The following is a 5,938-nucleotide window of genomic DNA, read 5'->3' as shown; positions in this document are numbered from 1 at the left end:
AGGAGAGAGCTTACAATACATTTCAAACAAAAGCACTCTTTTCCTCAAAGTTCATTTTCCCTCTGGGCTACATTTCCTATAAGAAGTATAGCTTTCAGTATTTGTTTTGGACTCAAGAGTACAACTTTGTTTTATCCTTCCTCCCGCCATGTCTATGTTTCTTTGGGAAAATGGGTAAGGATGAGATGACTGAGCCCTGGAATAGCTCCTTCCTCTTCCCCTTATGATCACATCTTAACATTGTTTTCTTCCTTGATAACATTTCTATCAGGTGGTGGCAAGGAAAATGAATGAAAACTTCTGTGTTTCCATGAAGGCCTTGAAACAACAGAATGTTAAAACTATTGGCTAGAATCAAAGTGCTTTTGCAGCATTCTTCACATTTCTGGATTTTTCACTGTGGTAGGATAAAAAGCTGATGTTTATGTGCACGGTTCACTGCCATAGTCACAAGAATTTTATGAAAAACTAAAAGCTTCTCGAATAAATTGCTGTCACAACAATTATTAGAAGTTGTTCCTTATGGACTGTATAATAGGTGGGCTAAGATTCGGTGTTATCTGCACCCCACTTCTGTAGGTAGATGTAACCTCACCCCCCTTTCTCCCATTCAAATGAACATACTGAAATGCAAATGATTGACAGTCATGTTACTATAGGGATCACCTTGAATGTGTTTCGATTTGTTTTTTAAAAGAGTAAATATCGGCATATTTTAGTACTTTTCTTAGCATTCTATTTTAATGCATCTCACAACCCACTGGATAACCAACTTGTGTCTCAAAACTACAATTTCATTAGACAATCAAAGAATTTATAGAGTGGGGTCAAGCATATATTTGTTCATTTATTCAACCATGTTTGGAGCTCTTGCTTTGTGTTAAGCTCTGTGTTGGGGACTCTAAGATACTGAGATGAATAAGCAAAGGTCCTGGATCTCAAAGCTCACATTCTAGCAAGGGAGACAGAGAAATCTGCAGAGTGTCAGTGGTGGAAATAGGAAGAAGGTTTATAGGATTGCTCAGGATACTTGCCTTATCTAGGGCCTGGGGAATATCTGCAAAACTTTCTTGACTCTTTGAAGGAGACAATGGCTGACAGCCTTAAAGGATAAGTAATAATTGTCAGGTATAGTGAATCATGTAGATTTGCCTTTAGGATTTAGACACTCTTGCCCTTAGATGCAAGGAGCCTTAGAAGGAATCGTCTTCATCAGCAGAAAACTGCCTTGGTCAAGGTCATGCCCCTTCAGGGAGACATTGGTATCCAGTGACTTGTTATTGGGGAAGGAGGATAATTAAAAGCCCAGCTGTCTAGCCTCAAGGCAGGAAAGTATTGAGGGTCCATCATAGCTGCTGAGCTCCCCTTGGGATCATCTGAGCCTTTTGTTATGCATTTCTATCCCTCCCTGCCCAACCCCACTGTCTCAACTTCCCTGCAGGGATACTTCCCAGTACATGTCTTTTCTCACAACTCTCCATCTCAGACTCTGTTCTCAGGCAACATTATTACTGAAGATAAATAATGCAGAAGAAAACAGATAAAAGACCTTTCTGGCAAAAAGAACAGATTAGCTAAGACAAGAATAATTTCGTTAAAGTAACATTTGTTAAGTAGAGACTGGTGTCAGATGGTGAACCACCATTCAAAAAGAGACCACAAAAAAAAAAAAAAAAAAAAAAAAAAAAAAAAAAAAAAAAACAAAAAAAAAAAAAAAAACAAAAAAAAAAAAAAGAGACCACAAGGGAATTGAAATAGAAAAGATTATTACTCATAGGTGTAGGGGGAAGTACTCAGCCACCACAGGGAGGTCAAGGCAGGGTGCAGGTGGAGAAACCAGCAAGCCTTGGGGCACATGATTTTATTAGGGTCCATAGAAGGAGTGCGTTGGGGTTTCAATGCTGAGGCCAGATTGGTCAATTTAAACCAAAACAAGTGAGGTTCTCATAAGTTCCACAGGGGTCTTATCTAAGGGGTACACAAGGGGAAGATCCTGGGGGGTAGAGGAGGATGTTTATCACAAGGCAAGTCCTATCAGGGGTATACATTTACTTGTAAATCTCTTGGCTATTATCTAGGGCACTTGTGTGAGGGCTTGTGAGCTTCAGAAACCCCCTCCCCTCTGGCCACTTGATCAAACAAATGGATGTCAAAGCAACAATATCATAGAGTAGCTTAGCTAAACTCTTAACACAGACAGACTAGAAACAGTGTGGTACGTGTAAGCGCCTCAACGATTTCCCATGTGCTCAACTGAAACAGAAGATGAAGCTAGATGGTGAGGTCAACATACATCAGGGCTTCAGGAGGCTTATAATTAAACTTGAGGGACTTTGACAGCATCATATAGGAGCTGGTGAGCTACTGAAGGTTTTAAAGCAGAGGAGTAAGCTGGTCGTCATTTCCGTTTTTAATGGAGCATGCGGCCGTTGACTGTGAAGAAGGCACCTCAGGGGTAAAATGTCATAGGTAAAGAAATCCATCAGAATCTCAGCTAGCTAATGGTAGAGATTAATGACTCCAGGCAGAGAGAAGGGTCAAGGTGACCTTCAGATTTCTAACATAACTGAGTGGACGGTGGTATCATTTGGTGAGTTAGAGAATACTAGAAAAGTTGAAGTAGTAGAGTGGAAGTTGTGAGTTCACTGTTACGGTGAGATTTTGAGGTACTTATGAATAACATTCAGGTTGCCATGTCTTGTGATAGATATGGAGACAGAAGTTCTCAGGTGAGGTCTCTCTCTGGTGGAGAGAAAAATGGGACTCTCCCTACCACATGGCTGATAGCTGGAGAGGTTCTCTCTCCAGCCTGGAGATGCATCCATTGGAGATGCATCCAAATGGAAATGCATCCATTTGTTTGATCAAGTGGCCAATGGGGAAGGGGTTCTGAAGCTCACAGGCCCTCACACGAGTGCCCTAGATAACAGCCAAGAGATTTACAAGTAAATGTATGCCCCTGATAGCACTGCCCTTGTGATAAACCTCCTCCTCGACCTCCACCTCCAGGGATCGTCCCCTTGTGCACCCCTTAGTAAGACCCCTGTGGAGCTTATGAGACCCCCCACTTGTTTTGGTTGGAGGCTGGAGAGGTCCAGGTGGGTGGGGTAGGCCTGGAGGAACCTTCAGAGATAAACGAATTGGTATCCAAGAAAGAAAAACAAAACAGAACTTGTTAAGACAGATATTTAATGGATGACCAAAGAAGGAGGAATCTGCTCCACAGACACCTTTACTTCAGGTGGAAGGGAGAGCAAACTCTGAGGCCTTCTCTGCCAGGCCTTAGTCCTGTGGAACACCAACCCTAAGCAAAGATGCTTCTCTATCAGTGAACTTTTTCCAACAGCTGTGTTGCACGTCACATCGAGAATTCTAAAGTGACTTCTTCCCCTCTGCCCCGTCACTCGATCATTACAGATGGCACCTCGTCACCCCTTTGCATTTCCGTGCCCGTGACCTTCCGTGTGTTTCCACACTCAACCTAAAGTTGCTATGTGTTGTGTACAAGAAAAACGCCATTAACAGATTATCTGAGAGACTATTTTTTTTTTTTGAGAGACTATTTTAAAGGAGCTTTGAGGTACCATGTCTAAAGAAATTCTGGGTGCAATTTGAATATTTTCTGGAATGCCTCCTTTCAGAGCTTTTTATTTAGATTGATAGATTGTGACTAAAGAGGCCTCCGTCAAAGTAGGTTCATGAGCGAACTGTCTCTGTGGCAGGTTTTACCGTATTGTTGCCCTACAAAGCCTCTTTTTAGTTCTTGTCGTCATGATGCTTTTGAGCTTACGATTTAAGTAGCTAACATCACACAATGCAAATCATGTTAGATATTTGACATGTGTGAGGGGGAAACGAATACTTAAAATACTAATTTTGGCACAACTGTGGTCACTGGCAGCTAATGCTCCTGAATTTCTAGGTGCCTGGAGTTCTCCTGGAATCCTCCTAACCATCTTGTTTTTGGCCACCTGTTTTCTGTATCAAATTTGAGGTTCTGTGCAAAAGACATGGGTTATTTCTGGGTAGGAATGAAGTGACACAAATATTTACAAAAATACCATGTAGAGTCCATTTCTTATTTTCTCAATCATCAATTATGCTGTCATCAAACATGCCCACTTTACTAGAGGAAGAACTCAGAGGAATAAAAACGGAGAAAGCTGTCCTAGCACAGAAAATCCAGAAATATAGTTAGGTCAAGGTTTCACAAACACATTGTTGCCTAGTTAAGTGTCATTCAATCTTTGGCCTTGCTCTTAAATATAACGGTCCCTCTGAACCCCTGGAGGCACGAGAACACTGTCCAGTTTCAGTTATTTTCAAGTTTTCTATTTCCAATCTGCAAATAACTTATGCATGACGCCTGTGGCCATTGTGTGGCTGCTTCTATCCATGCGTTTACACGAAAAAAACATGATACCGTAACTGAGAACTAGACATTTAACTTCTGTATCCCTGTTTCCTCGTCTGCAAAAGTGGAAAATAACATTCCATGTGATAATACATGTGAAACTGCTTTGGAAGGTATATAAAGCAGGCCAGAAATGCCAGTGGTTCTCTTTTGTGTTCATTCTATCGTTCCTGGTGTCCTCAAGTCATGATGGCGTGGTGCTCCTTGAGCCGGCCTTCATAGAGCTGAAAAGATGGGGTGGTGAGGAAAGAGGTTTCCATTTCTTTTTTTTTTAATATTTTTTAAATTTTTATTTATTTATGATAGTCACACAGAGAGAGAGAGAGAGAGGCAGAGACACAGGCAGAGGGAGAAGCAGGCTCCATGCACTGGGAGCCTGACGTGGGATTCGATCCTGGGTCTCCAGGATTGCGCCCTGGGCCAAAGGCAGGTGCCAAACCGCTGCGTCACCCAGGGATCCCGAGGTTTCCATTTCTTAGCAAAACTGTGAATGCATTACTGTAGTTTTCGATGGATCTTGATGGTGAATTTGAGGTTCGTGCCCCTACTTTTGCTTCTTACCCAGTTGCGATAATTTATGGAGACTAATTGGTCCTGCTACCTCTTGTAGGACAAACTCCTTGGACATCAGTGCAAGCAACGACAGGAAAATGGAAGTTCATTCGTATTTTAAGAAAATGAATGTAATTTGAATTGAAGGCGGTATTGTGAGTATATGAGGAGGAGTCCTCAGATGAAAGCATTCACTCAGAAAGGCAGAGTCCCATTTCTGTTCAAAGCACTTCAGGTGATCTTACCTGTCAGAATGATAAAGTTATTTATTTCCTTTAAGGACACAAACTTGAGTCGGCCCAAATTATTCTTTCAAGTACTCATATTACAGTCGTAGTTTTGTCGGTAATATTAAATTGACCCAGAGGCTTTATTTTCACAGGGGAAAACTTAAGTGAGCTTTTAAAAGGGGCATTTTTATTCTTGATTGAAGAACATACTGGAGGGAGTTAACACTTCTCATTTCCAAAGTGCTATATCCACATCATCCTACACTCATAGTCCCTATGCAAACTGGCTTGATATTCTTGTCAGCAGCGTCAAATTTATATAGCCAAAGGACCTCGAGGGGTAAAGTCAGTAATTTTTTTAAAGGTGAGAAAATATAGTTTCAGGGTACCTTTCTCCGTCTTCCACTCAGCCCGGTGGATTTTGCCTTTCTGCATGCAGAAACACCTGCCCACTTGCTCAGAGACACTTCAGGGCCCTCCCTTCTTTAGGCAAGTTCGTGACCCGATTTCAAACAAACACACTGCTATCAATGGTTGAGGGAAGGCTGTGTCTTCCAGAGTTAGCACTCCATTTATTCTGAAATCATTTGAAATTTAGCCTTTTCATATGTCAGTTGGGAAATTATGCATAATTAATATATTTGAGAACCATTTAGAGAGGACTTCAGACATAAGATGTAAGAGAAGCCAATTTGTGAGCTGGAAATTGTCACCAATCTCAGTAGCGATTATAAATACTTAA

This window comes from Vulpes lagopus, chromosome 24 (genome assembly GCF_018345385.1).
Source record: "Vulpes lagopus strain Blue_001 chromosome 24, ASM1834538v1, whole genome shotgun sequence".
NCBI lineage: Eukaryota > Metazoa > Chordata > Mammalia > Carnivora > Canidae > Vulpes > Vulpes lagopus.
This window is presented reverse-complemented; position numbering follows the sequence as displayed.